The sequence below is a fragment of the Aedes aegypti genome, chromosome 2, assembly GCF_002204515.2.
Source record: "Aedes aegypti strain LVP_AGWG chromosome 2, AaegL5.0 Primary Assembly, whole genome shotgun sequence".
Lineage (NCBI taxonomy): Eukaryota > Metazoa > Arthropoda > Insecta > Diptera > Culicidae > Aedes > Aedes aegypti.
In genome coordinates this window covers 309,962,059-309,977,043 of record NC_035108.1, presented here as the reverse complement: position 1 = coordinate 309,977,043, position 14,985 = coordinate 309,962,059, and the positions used below count along the sequence as shown (strand labels likewise).

At 39.2% G+C, this 14,985-nt stretch overlaps 1 protein-coding gene across 7 annotated transcripts in view; it reads right to left on the bottom strand.

Moving 5' to 3' along the window:
- Window positions 1–16: 16 nt before the first annotated feature.
- Window positions 17–14,985, bottom strand: part of LOC5564970 (probable G-protein coupled receptor CG31760) — a 267,572-nt gene continuing 252,603 nt past the window's right edge. For 6 of the 7 annotated variants that reach the window (XM_021845678.1, XM_021845684.1, XM_021845682.1 and 3 more), the window contains one exon: window positions 17–622. The gene's annotated coding sequence lies outside the window, so the exon portion shown is untranslated. The remainder of the gene's footprint in view (window positions 623–14,985) is intronic. The other variant, XM_021845680.1, reaches the window with a different exon arrangement.

The following is a 14,985-nucleotide window of genomic DNA, read 5'->3' as shown; positions in this document are numbered from 1 at the left end:
GAACGCCTAAGCTAAGTTTGTTTCCATTTTTTTATTGTACAAATATATCTTCGCACATTTGATTCCATGAATTAAACACTTGTACATTTAGTCTTCTATCGCTAACTGATAGCTCAACAGGGCTTTAGAGTTTTTCTTTAATATTATTGTTTTTAACGATTTTTGTATGTTTATTATTTCATCTCGAGTTTGATTTATACTATTAATAGATCAGTTGGTTATTTCTCTTATCTTATACAATTTAAATACGATGCGCTTTAAACGCATACACAATAACAGATGTATGTTTTCAACAATGCATCTTTCGATTTTCTAACACGTCAATAAAATCTCCAATACGTGAGAGAAATAAATACTTGATACGCCATAAAACTGATAGAGCTATGCATACAATTAGTAAAAATACCTACTCATAAAGGTTTTACACATAATCTCTCCAAACACCTCTCACACATTGCAGTGGAACGTTGAAACATGGAACACATTTTTGCCTTCTGCATCAACTTATAATTCATATTTGGATTAAGCTTCAGTGGATTAAATATCCCTTGTTACCTCCCTTCATCATTCTATGCTACTCGTTCTCGTTTGCTCTCGACTTTGATCTGCTTACTTGCGGCAACTGAAAAACAAATCACAATCGGAAGACGGATTACGGTGTCGAAATACTTGAATGCAGCAACAAAAAGCTAGAAAGGATTAAATCGTGAGTTGGGAGTTTGAGTACCAATGCAACCTGACTGGGTGGGAGAACGAACGAGAAGGATGACTGGAAAAGTTAGGAACTTTATCAGTGAGTATGTCGATTGCGGTTTGCGGTCGATGAGGTTCGGATAGAAGTGTCATAATTTTTAATTTTTTTTTCTCGGTATCGGACGGAATGAATCAAGCAAACTTTTCCGAGTGGGTTTGATAAATTTTCCTTTCAAACAGATGCTTGGATGACTAATGATGATGATGAAGATAATCAACCTTGGTGGGGTGTCGACCGAAGTAAAGCCTCAGTATTTTCCTTTTACCATCACAACATTGATGGTGAGAAACGTTTTTGATTATTATCATGACAACCGCCGTCAGTCATTTTCACTCCTTATGATTTGGTCGTTGAATAATACGAGATAACATCACGGATTTGTGTTGAATTTATTCACGCTGACTTTTCAACCTGAAAAGTTATTTATGGATAGGAAATTACGCTTTTCATGGAAATTTTTGTTAACAGTTTTGGAATTTAACATGCAAAACGCTGAACATAGATTTGATTGTTTCGAACATAGCATCTTGTATGTTTATCTCGGAAAAATATCATCAATAGTACCGTAAAACGGGGTAACTTTGATAATGCGGGTAACTTTGATAGTGCGTAACCCACCGCATACTAAATGAAATATCATAATTTCTGTTAATCAGTTAAGCAAAGCGAATGCAAAACTAAAGAATATTAGTATGACACTTCATGAAGGAGCGGTTTTCATTTAAATCAAGAACATTTTAGGCTTTTTATACGAATTTAAAAAAATTACGCAATTTTAGCATTTTCAAAACGCTTACAAACAATCTGTTCTACGATCACTATTTGATGTAGTTTTGAATAGTTGGCCACTTATCTTGGATAGCCTAGTTATCATAGAACTTGAATACGGTCTCAAATCTCTTAGCGAAAAACATATTCACAAACTGGGACCATTTTTGTAATCTAAGTCAGAAATTTCCATATAACGTTAAACGCCTAGAGGTATGCAATGCCCTACAAATGTTCGTTATTCATTCAATTTTGTTCGCATCATACTCCATTATCAAAGTTACCCCAAAACGGAAAACCAACTTTCGATTATATGAAAAATTATATATCTATTCAAAATGAATCTTTTGCCAATTTATCGACTGTAATCGATAGCTAGGATGCCAGTACTTGTTTTAAAAATATAAATTGTAAATCTTTGAAACAGCATGCAAAAATATTCAAGTTTTCTTCGAAAAAACTATCAAAGTTACCCCGTTTTACGGTACTTAATTCGGTTTTTCATTTGTTTATCAATGGAAAATTTCGCACAATTGGAAGGAAGTTTAGATTGCGAAATGATAATTCCATGTACTTTGGGGTAATCGAGTTCAGTTCGCCTTCGAGCGTCGGGGTCTCTCAAGGTGCTCCGCAGCTTGTAGATTGAAGCGCCCATCTAGCGAGTAAGGAGTCGTGGGTTCGATCCCCACTGGAGCACGTGGTTTCTTTTCGCAGTTTCAACTTCAATTTGTACATTTGACACGTGTTTACACCTTTATATGTAAACATCAAAACGTCAAAATCTTATAAGAGCATTCGTTTGTTTGAAAACAGCGAGCTACATACTCGATTACCAATGGCTTTTAGGGCGAGATCATAAGTCATGCGAGAATTTTATTCTCTCCAAGAGAATTATTCTCTGGGCGCCCTAAAAATGTGTGGCATGTTTTTTTTTCGCTCGGGTGCTGTCAGTTCAATCGAGGATGGCGTCGAAAAGCAAGCACTCCGCGAGCGTGTTGTACGGTTTCACGAAACGCATGGAAAAACGTTTACGATAGACCACTTTCGAGACGAAAACGTGCTCGTGAGTATAGTTTACCTAGCATCCATGAGCGTGGAGTGGAAGGCCGGTAGCGGCCGTCCGGCGAAGATAATGACAACGAAAAAGAAGGAAGCGTTGAAAAAGCTGTTCGACAACAAGGACGGAACAAGTTTGCGTGACGACGGCTGAAAATATCACTACTCCCATACCTTGACTAACCGAACCCTCAAGATGGAGGGCATCATCTATCTGAAGAAGACTTCGTCCCCTGAGTACACGGACGAACAGATTAGCGACCGTGAAATCGTAGTGCCGGTGGATGACGAAGAACTACCGCGGAATGTCGTTCGTGCTAGACGACGAGAGTTCCAGGAAATGACAGCTGTTTCACCGACAAGTCGGCCATTTCCCCGAAGTAAAATATAAGCTAAGGCATAAATTAGGAAAAAAATGAGTATTTTTTAGGCTCCCTCAGTGCCCTAGTGCACAATGGTCGGAAAAAAACGAAGTTTGGCCAAAACTAATTTTATCGCCTCAATCGATGAAATATGTAATCTGAATATGTTATTTGGCGTTTTTATTGTTTCAGAAGGGGTTATTCACATATTACGTAACTTTAAAAAAACAGTTTTTTTTTTATTATAAATGCTATCAAATTTGGCTTAAAGCTCAAATTTTGTTTGTATTTGAACGCGTTTGATCAAAATATGTATGAAGAGTGGTTAAATATATTTTATGTAAACTTTGTATGAAAAATATCGTCAAAATGTATGAAAATATTGAATTATTCAAATAGCTCTAACTTGCAAATCAGCAAATTTCTGCAAAAAAATTAAACGTTTTTTGTAAGATCTAAGGATGCATTTTAAGGTGCAATATTCGAAATCGCGGCGACATGACGCGACAAGAGTTGTTTTTCATGTTCAAAATCATCAAAATTACTAAAGTGTAATATTGAACAGTATTAAAGCTTCAACCAAATATTTTTTTCCATCCTCATGCTCGATAAAAGTGTTGAACCATAAGCTTTCAGATAGTGCGTAATTTTGGGAAAATATTGCATTCCTTAAATATGAATTTTGTACTTCATTTTATTGTTACATTTTTCATTTTTTTGACTTCAGTCAGTTTGACGTTATAAAAATCAAAGAAATTTAAATTTCAGTTCAATTTCAATTAAGAATCATAATAATATAATACATGAGGTATATTTTAAAATGATAAAAACCATAAAAATCTCAAAAAAGTGTTTTGGTAGTTTTGGCCGCTCCTTTATATGGAGCCCGACCAGTAGTGTACAAAAGTTACTGGCGGGCCAAGAATACAAAGTAGGATCTGGAATTGTATCCGGAAGATGGACGTCAGTGACGTCCAACGCTCTTGTTAGAGCATCGCAACTATATTGCGTCGTACAGCTAATTAGGGTTCCTTCTATCGTTTCTTTTTTTTTTTTAAAGAATAAATATAACGGTTTTAATGAAACAAAGATACTGAATTAGTTGAAAACATTTTTTTTACAATACGACTGAACAAATTGTCACACCCGTTATTGCTGTTGAAACAACATACTAACATTCCGGGAATCCAGTAATAATATTGGGATAACGGTAAGATTTCAGGGACTCACGGATTTTAGGATTTCTGAAATTTTAATAGTTATATTTTCTATAAATAAATTGATGGAATTCTAAATCTCGGAAACCTCATCGGTTTTTTTTTTCATTTAAATCTTGGATGCTGAAACAAATTCTGAGTTTTTGTCCATGGTAGGTGTTCAACAATTTCGATGAGGTTGACATTCTGGGATGTTATAGAAAATATTGGGATACTGGGAGAGACTCCGATTTCAGTGGAAAATCTTGAACTACAGTATCTTGGACTAGGTAGTTCGAAATTTAAATGAGAGTTGTGGGAATTACGTCAGTATTCTGCGACTTCGTTGAGATTGTTAAATTCCGAAAACATATTACTATCGGAGCACTAAAATTTTTGATGATATAAATGGTTAAAGTTCTGCATAAAAAGCTCTGGAAATTTGTGGAAAATTTCATGTTTCAGTGAACAATTATGGTTTCCATAATTTATGATTTCAGAAAGGATTGTGGGAAAGGGCGGTTCGGGATTCCAGTAGTAGTGGATACAACTAGAAAGTTGATCTGGGGTTTCGTTAGGGTTTTCGGGAACATGGTTGAACTGTAATTGGATTTAAATTCTACACTGGTAAAAATGCGGCACTCGAAATAAGGAGAATGAGTCATGATTTCGGGAGGAAAGTGTGTTTTCATGTTATGAAAATACACCATGATCAAAAGTCATGAAATCATGAAGCATTTTACCGTAACGCTGTACGTTACGTTTTAATTTATAGCGAAGAAAAATGTCAGCTGGAATCCTCAAATCATGAAGCATGTATGCTGCAACCATGAAAACATAAGCACTATTCATGGATCATTCTGTCATTTATGATTCCTATTTTTGATACGAAAAGTGGCAATTTAGGTCATGAAATCATGAAGCAGGATCTACTATCATGAACACAATTCATGAAAACATAAGCACTATTCATGTATTTAGATGGCTGTCATTTATGATTCCGATTTTGGTGCTGAAAAGTGGAAAGTTGAGTCATGAAATCATGAAGCAGGATCCCTGAATCATGAAAACGGAACATTATACGTCAATTAAGATCCCAGTTTATATTTGCTATTGGTAAACAAATGAAATGAAAATTCAAATCGTTGCGACTTTTGTGCCGGTAGTTTCGTAATAAACCGCGAACACATTCCACAATTGTCAACCTAACGAGTGAATCTTTAGCAGGAACGCGAATACTCAGTGGTTAGGTTTGTGCGCTAAATATTGTTTCGAACATCTATTGATTTGACAAATGGTCCCTGGGCTCACAAAATGCTGGTGGACTGCATGAGTAATGAAACACTCCTTAACAACACTGTGGATGTGGAAAGTGAACTGAAACATCCGGCTGCCGAAAGCCTTTTGTGAGCTGCTCTGCTATAGGACATAGGGAAGGCATCACATCCGAACAGTTAAAATCGCCGACGAGTTTTTGAAGCGAAATCTTCGCTCAAAGTCAAACATAGCGCGGTTCTGCAAAATCAGGATGAAGGCCTGTATGTATATTTTGGAACATCTAACAGCTCCGGAAGATTGATTTTTCCGTGACACAGGTTCCGTGGCAAGGTTCCGATGAGCAGTGTCTTCAATTTAAACTTTTTCAAAAACAAAACTTTCTTTTTTATTTCACTGGAAAAAATCACCGATCGACATGAGACGCGTTGACTAAGATGAAAAAAATTGACAGTTAGATTTGTGTAACGCCCTGAGCATACAAATTCTTGCATAATAGTCACGGTTTCATGACTTTTAGTCATGATATCATGAAACATAAAATTTTATGAATTCATGAGTTTTTGTTCATGAATCCGGCAACCATTTTTTTCCGTGTATGATAGGTATTTGAAATCATAGCTATCTGAGGTTTGCCTAGAAGGGAAACGTCAGTCGAGACGGCGTCAACGTCGTAGTCTAGGAGACCTTGGTAACCTAATCAACAACCGAAAGGGTTATAAATTGCAAATTTTCACCCTGCTCGGTTAGTTCCAAACCATCCATCAAGCTGCAACTTTTTCTTCGAAAAACTAGTTACACCGTTGTAAACTGCGTGTTTCTCTTCTACCTACAAGTCCTCAATATTCCATTGGACAGGGGTTCGAGAATTAGAGTTTTTGCGTGAAGATGTTCCTGGACGCGACTGGTGTACTGCGGAGTTTGACGGAAGATGACCCAGAAGCTGAAGCGGTGAAGGTGACTTTCGACGAGGCCGATCGCAAAGCGAAAAGTTTCATCGTTGGATTCCTGACGGATCAGGTCCTGGATGTCGTTCTCAACAAAGGCAGTACAAAGGAGATGTGGTCAAGCTTGGGCGACTCATTTGCCAAAAAGTCTGTGGCAGTCAAAAATTAATGCGGAAACAACTTGGTCGCCTAGCGATGAAGGAGGGAGCATCGAAGGGGTCCCGCCTTTTGGCATTCGACGATTGGGTAAGGCAACCCAAAGCGACCGATGCGAAACTCGAGAATCTGGTGTCCCAGCTGTTTTTAAGCATACCGGTTCCGAACTTGTGCCAGGCTTCTTCCTTGCTCTTGACTTATCCTCTTTCCCCCCCTTCTAATGATCAACTACAAAAGAGAAGCGATTTTACCCACACACAAACTGAGCGTACGAGCTCTGCGGGATGAAGAGTTCGCACTTTTGTGTTTTGTTATTTTCATTCCCACAGTGGTGAAGAGTTTGTTTTGGCAACCTCAGTGCTTAAAAGAGAAAGAGATTATTTTCTCCCTTTCTCAGTTAGGGGGAGAGCATGTTTTCCCATTTCTCAGTTCGGGGAAGAGCATTTCCAGACAGCTCTTCGTTGTCTCTTTGTAGCTCTTTGCCCAAAAGGGCAAAGAGGAAAGCGAAATCATGCTCTTGCGTTGACGGAGAAACCAACCTCAGTTCATCCCAAAAGCAATGATGATGTGTTTGCAGAGCCTCGCAGTAAGCTAGAGCTGTCAAATGGAAGATGTGCGTTTGGATAGAGCCAACGTTTCTCTCCACTCTCTCAGCCACGGATTATTCAACCAACAGCGAATGCTGGTTCATAATTGTTGTGAGCGTACAAGGTCGCTTCATCTATCAGATCAAGATGAGCAGAATAAAGCCTGCTTGTGACGGCGCTGGAAAGTATCAACGAAGATGACCTAAATTTGAATATGGTCAAGCAACGGCTGCTGGCGGAAGAGCTAAACCATGCTGATCTTCAGGACGAGACCGTTGAGGATCGACCGACGGCATTCAATTTCAAATTGGACTCCGGGGCGAGCGACCATTTGGTAAATGTGTAGACGTTTTTGACGTGGTGGAAAAGCTGCCGTTCCCGGTTATGATAAACGTGGCCAAGGACGGTGTAGGTCTGGTCGCAAAGGAAGAAGGCGTGATTTACGGCATAAGCAATCGTAGTGTCCCCCTGAACATGCGTAAGGTGCTTCAGGAGTACAAAGTCCTTGTAACCGCAAAGTTTGGATTGAAGATCTCGAAGCTCACTGTAGACCAAGGCCGTGAGTATGGTTCTACAGGAAGGCTTCTACAAAAAGTCACAAATCGAACCCACCGTCGCCTACACGCCCCAGTAGAATGGCGTGGCCATGCGATTCGATCAGACACTGGTGGAAAAAGTGAAGACCCTGCTGTTCGATCCATCGATGCCAAAAGCCATGTGGTGTGAAGTGGCTCTAACGGCGGTGTAATTTGGTGAACCTCAATCCAACAGCAGCGTTGCCGGGAGACACCACACCGGCGAAATGTTGGATCGAATCCAAACCGGATTTGTCGAAGTTGCGCGTATTCGGATGCAAAGCATACGCGTGGGTCCCAACTCAACTCATTAAGAAATTGGACGCCAAGAGTCAGGAAGCTATCATGATCGGTTACGCTCCCAATGGATACCGTCTTTGGAACCGAAAATCCAAGAAGGTGGTGATTGCAAGTGACGTTCATTTCGACGAGAACTGTTCCCAAATACGCTTCTGAAATGAGGAAAAATAAGAAACCGTTAGTAATGCTACCATCGTACGAGCAAGAGAGGGGAGTAGAACCAGCAGACGAGCTGGTGATTGAAGCTGGACCAGTAGATGAACCAGTTGCAGAAGAGCCGGTGATGATGAGGACAACTATCAAGAAAACATCGACGATTTCGAGGAGCTGACCCAACTACCGCCGCGCTCCTTTCGCAAACAGATAGACGCGATACCCAGGGTGAGTCGTGGAGGCACAGCGAACGGGAGCGCTAGTTACCAAGTAAGCTGCTTGACTTTTACACTGCACAATGGTCGGGCTCCATATAAAGGAGCGGCCAAAACTACCAAAACACTTTTTTGAGATTTTTATGGTTTTTATCATTTTAAAATATACCTCATGTATTATATTATTATGATTCTTAATTGAAATTGAACTGAAATTTAAATTTCTTTGATTTTTATAACGTCAAACTGACTGAAGTCAAAAAAATGAAAAATGTAACAATAAAATGAAGTACAAAATTCATATTTAAGGAATGCAATATTTTCCCAAAATTACGCACTATCTGAAAGCTTATGGTTCAACACTTTTATCGAGCATGAGGATGGAAAAAAATATTTGGTTGAAGCTTTAATACTGTTCAATATTACACTTTAGTAATTTTGATGATTTTGAACATGAAAAACAACTCTTGTCGCGTCATGTCGCCGCGATTTCGAATATTGCACCTTAAAATGCATCCTTAGATCTTACAAAAAACGTTTAATTTTTTTGCAGAAATTTGCTGATTTGCAAGTTAGAGCTATTTGAATAATTCAATATTTTCATACATTTTGACGATATTTTTCATACAAAGTTTACATAAAATATATTTAACCACTCTTCATACATATTTTGATCAAACGCGTTCAAATACAAACAAAATTTGAGCTTTAAGCCAAATTTGATAGCATTTATAATAAAAAAAAACTGTTTTTTTAAAGTTACGTAATATGTGAATAACCCCTTCTGAAACAATAAAAACGCCAAATAACATATTCAGATTACATATTTCATCGATTGAGGCGATAAAATTAGTTTTGGCCAAACTTCGTTTTTTTCCGACCATTGTGCACTGGTTTTAAAGAAATCTCTGTCGCATTTTCCTCTGTTGTAGATGTTCCTGGGATCTACCGGAGGCTCTGAGTTGTGATGACCGTGACAAGTGGCTGAAAGCCATTTAGGACGAGCTACAGTCGATGGACAAGAATCAAGTGTGGCAGCTGATGCCATGCCCTGCCAACGTGAAGCTGTTGAAAAGCAAATGGGTTTTTCGCACCAAGGACGACGAGAACGCCCGTCCGTTGGTGCGGTACAGAGCTCGAATTGTCGCCAAGGGTTCCGAGCCGAGACGGGGACTGGACTACGATGAAATGTACGCACCGGTTGCCAAGAGTGCGACGATCAGAATCATTCTTGCGGTGGGTGTCCGTGAGGACTTCTTCTTCCTCTAGATAGACGTGAAGATCGCTTTTCTTCATGACGAGCTGAAGGAGCATATCTACATATGCGTCCCCGACGGTGTGAAGGCAGCGCCAGGAATGGCGTGTAAGCTGCCAAAGTCCCTGTACGACCTGAAGTAGGCTCCACTGTGTTGGAACCAGAAGTTGACCAACCAGATCGAGAAACTGGGCTTTGTAAAATCGCAGAAGGACTACTGCCTGTATGTGCGGCACCGTAGCGGTGATGAACTGTACATAATTTTGTACGTCGACGATCTGCTGATTGCCGGTAGAAACCTGAGCACCACCGAGTTCCAAATGACCAACAGCAGTGAGTTGCGGTATTTTCTTGCGATATGGATTGACTACAACCGTATTGAATGGATACAGAGGCTGTCACAGAAATAGAGCATCCTGAAATGCTTCGGGATGAACGGGTGCAACCCAAATAGGACTCAGATGGAAAAGGGCGGTGGGCCTGCTACCGGTGAACCCTATCGGAAGCTGCTTGGTAGCCTGATACACATCATGCTCTGTGTCTGACCACATCTGTGCTTTCTTGTCGGCTGTCATGGACGGTTTCAGCAGGATTCTTCGACCGTGCATTAGAATACTCTTAAGCGAGTGGTGCGGTGATTGAGCGGGAGTTAAGGTCTCGAATTCCGATGAAACAGCGAAGCGGAAGCGCTAGTCAGCTATGCTGATGCCGACAAAGCAACCGACCTTGAGGACCAAAAATCGGTAAGCGGATCCATCTTCAAGGTGTATGGGTGCACCGTTTCGCGGAGCAGCAAGAAGCAATCTACCGTGTCGTTGTCTTCAAGCTATGCTGAATACGTCGGCTCTCAGTGTGGTGCCAGCAGAGGCCAATTATTGGAAGCCTATTGGACTTCTGAGATACCGGTGTGATTTCTGGTATTCTGATAAATAATGTATATATTCGGAGAAAATATTAAAACTTGGTCAGAGTTTTGTGTACTCGGCAGGATTTTGTTAGATCTCGATAAAAATGAAATATTTAATTGAAACTTCAATAGGTGTTCTTGATATACGAGAATAACCGGGGCAGAATTCCAACCGTTATATAACGGTTGGAATTCTGTCCCGATTTTTCCCATCACAGAAAAACTTTGAAAAGCCAAAAAGCTCGCTTCCATCTATCAGCAGAGTGTCGTATTTCTCATGTATACCTGAATGAGCTAGTGTGCCATGCGATATTCCATATCGCAGCTCACAGATTATGTGAGACACGAGATGCAGATACGTACAAAATATATCCTAGTGAGCGAGTCTCATGAGACATCTCGTGAGGCTCGTCACATGCGCTTACTAGGAGTACTTTCATGCAGTTATGTTTGCCTAGTACAATGACCCCAGGGAAGCATACGAATTCGGTCTATGCCTATGCTTCTTCGGTGGCCAGCCCAAGTTTTTCAATTCAGATTCTAGAATCTTAACCGCGTTGAATCACGTCAGTCCTTTGAAACTGCCTACGGGCAGTTTGATCCATACTTTAATCCCACTATCAGTAGAGTTGAGACAGTTATTTTGAACAGAATAATGGTTCAAATAAATGAAAATTCAATTTTACTAATTCATCATTCTGTGGAATAATTCTGCATCGTGTTGCCTAAACTATTCCTCCGAGATGCAAATGCTTGGGTTGATGACTATTTCCAATCATTCTTTAGAACGGACTGCCAAATATAATGAGTAAAACGAAGAACTTTCGAAAATGAAACCAAGAAACATGATACCTCAACCATCCCGTTCAACAAGCGCATCGAAAGCTTAAGGCCCGTTTCAACCTCTTGCGGAAGCACCCTCCAAAACCCGACCTTTAGCAACAGCAAATTCTACGAATCAGGAAATGAGAAGCCTCTATCATACTCAAATACCGTCCATCATTGGTCGCCTGAGCGGGGTGCCATCAGTCGCAAAAGAAAATCGTTTTCAAATTTTCACTTTCCGCTTCCGTGCCATTAGTTAACAATCGGCCGAGAACATTCGCTGCAGGGTTTTCCCGGTGCTTAAATTTCCACGGCTTGCACGTGCCACTCTCTTGCTTGCCTGGTTTTACGAGTTATAAAAATACTGTTTGAATAGAGCGATAGATAAAGTTTGCGGTTAATTTTACGTTGCCTACAATTTGCTAGTGCTAGGTTCTTATACTAAGACATATGAGACATGCTGTGAGGGAGGAGAGTGGCATGTGGTGAAGCAAAGAGGGTGGTCCTCCTTATATTTCTTCACTTTTCGTTATTTTTTTTGGGGGTGCAGGTTACAAACAAAAGTTATCCTACGTACCTTTCAGTTGGTGGTGGAAAGTTTACTTCCGGAAGGCATCAGTTGGGCAAGGATTGGAAGAACGCTTACGGTGTCTGACACCGACTTACTATACAGTCACCGCCGAAATAAAGTGCCCACTTGCTCGTTACCATGCAAATTTTCGAAAATCGTGATCAACGAGAAATTATTCCTTTGAAGTGTTTGTACTTCATACCTAAATATACACGCTCAAAAACGAGTTCTGTAAAACGTGAACTGTCAAAAATACACCATGAACTACCATCATGTTTACGCATAAACATGACCTAGTTCACGGTGTTTTTTTTGCTTGTTAACGAGTTCACGTCTGCTGTTCACGGATACGAGAACGGATTTTTTCTGTGTAGTGTACCTAGGTATGGACCAATGCACGAGTTCACTATTTTGACGTTTGAGCGGTGCCAAATTCACTCGTTGTCATGATCACATAAATAACACGGCACCGCTAAAACGTCAAATAATGAACTCGTGCATTGGTCTATGCTTTTCCGCTCGAGAAAAGTAAAAATTTCTGCTCAAGAAATGGTCAAGAAATTTTCCACAGTGAGCTCCATTTGAAATTACATTTCTTTTCAACTGCGTACTGCGATAAAGAATGCTTTTCTTGAGCATTTCTTGCAAGAAATTTGCCACGCATCGAGATAGGCGATTACTTTTCTGTTGAAGTGCATACTTCGCTTATTTGTCAAATAGAACAAGAAAGTTTGTTTTAATTTGATGTTTATAAGGTTCATTCAAATGTGCGCAAATAAAGTTTATGTGTCCACTTGACTTACACTTAGCAATATTGTACTCGTATATGTATAAAGTTTTTTTTTATCACAAACATTTGGGACTATTGGTAGATGTTTTGAAGAGATTTGTGATAGTTTAATGGTATTATTGGTCAAAACATGTCCAGTTGTTCTATTTTATGACCTATATTAAAGAGTCATACTGGCAATATCATCAAACAAGACTTGTTGAATCAGTCTTGCTATTTAGAATAGCATTAAAACTAGCAATATACATGCTTCTGGAAAGTGTTACATGGGTATCGTGTTTCTCACTGTTATTTTTTTTTTACATTGACAAATTATTCAAAAATCCAACAAGCTAATACAACAACCATAAATAGATAACAGAGTTTTCTGCATGAATCACATTATTCAAGTTTGTCGCTATTATATACACACAAAGAATTACTAATATTCATCCTATCGACAGCATTGACGTAGGAACAGGAAGCGGTCGAAATAATTCCGTTTTTAACTATGAAGTACATATCAACGGAAGAATTACTCGTTTTGATGCACGATTTTCTCAAATTTGAGTAATAACAAGCAAGTGAGCATTTTGTTTTGGTAGTTACTGTAGAATTTGGAGTAAAAATCGAGAAAAACAAAAACAGGACGGGGTGAAAATGAGAAATTGTTCAATTGATACTCTTTGTCGTATCTGTTCGACCGGCGACTGTCGAAAGTTGTCAAATTTGATGTCGAGTTGGGACTCGCACGAGTTGGCAAAGGGCTGGTGGAAAGTGATTAAAATTTAAAAACTTGGGCCCGTTGATGTTTCGCTGGTGATGGCACGTCGACGAACCGAACTGCGTTATCCGTTTTCCACTGCACTGACTATGGGATGACGCAGTATTGCATCGATTGAAAGTTTTGCTGTTGCTGGTCGGTTGATGCTTTTACCCGCGAGGATGAAGCGGATTAGGTTTCGTTCGGGGAAAGTTGGATTCCAAGCGAGCTGAACGTGGGAGTTGGCAATCTGTCAATTTGGAAGTTTTAGAACTAATTTTCGGAAATGCGGAAAACCAATTCATGTGAGAAATGATCTGACAGCATTTGGGGATCGAAATTTCCAAATAAATGTTACGTCCATTCAAACAACCAATGAAAATTAAATACAGAAAAAGCGGTTCTATTCTAAATTTCAATAAAGTTTTATGCAATAACTCGAACAGCGGAGGTTCTAATGTACAAAATATCCAATATGTACCGGATAAATCCTTGAAAATGTCTTCAACTGTTTAGGAACACTCATTTACTATTTACTAGAGATGGTCGGGTTTAACATTTTTAAAATCCAACAGTTCGGGTCGGGGTTCTTGTTAGAAAACCCGAGACCCGACTGTCTCTACTATTTACATAGTGGTTTCTTCATTATTTAGCTTATAGAGCTTTGATGAACTTTCAAAAAAATATATTGTGACTTTTTTGTTTTAAAGTACATAGCTTGTTTTGCGCCATCGTTTGACTTGTCGTAAACATCTTCTATCTTTAAGATCTATGCCAATTTTGATGATTGGCCACCCAACTTCAGAGATATTCAGATGATCCTGGGAATACCTCAATTCTTCGTAGATTCCTTGGTCTCAGTACGATGGAAATAGATGATGTTACCTATCAATTTATTCCGAGTACGAACCAACAAAACCAAAACCAACATGGAAGTGGCAGGGTTAACTCACAACCCCAATTGTGGGTATCATAAAGAAGAAGAATTACGATAAACTATTCCAAACACTTATTTCATAATGTCTGGTGGAAGCAGTTTAGAGACAAAACAACGGATGATAAAAGGTCGAAAGAGATTTGCTTCGTTGAAAATAGTATCTTATTTTAAAACAATCTTCGACCTGTTATTACCTTTGTTCTCGCTCTTCAACCATTTCCCTTTTCGTACTTTTGTGTTTCGACGTGCTGTTTTTTCTACGTATTGCCTTTAGGCATTTTGCCATTGCTCCTGTGAGAGTATCATACAGTGGGAAAATTGAATATTTAGGTTTCCATTTGCATTTACATACATTGCGAACGTATTAGTATTATTTAGTAAAAGTTTGTAAATTTGTCGAGCCCATCCATAAACATATTTTTTATTGTATATTGGAAATTTAGAACTGTATATTTGATTGAATAGAAGTCTTTGAAGAAGCTTTCATAAATTATAAAAACTATTATCACAGATAACAGATGTTTATGCTAGAACAAAAATTTTCTAAAAACCTGTGTAAATATTCAATTTGAAACTCCTTGCAATCACTAGCACCACCACACAGTGGATTGCGT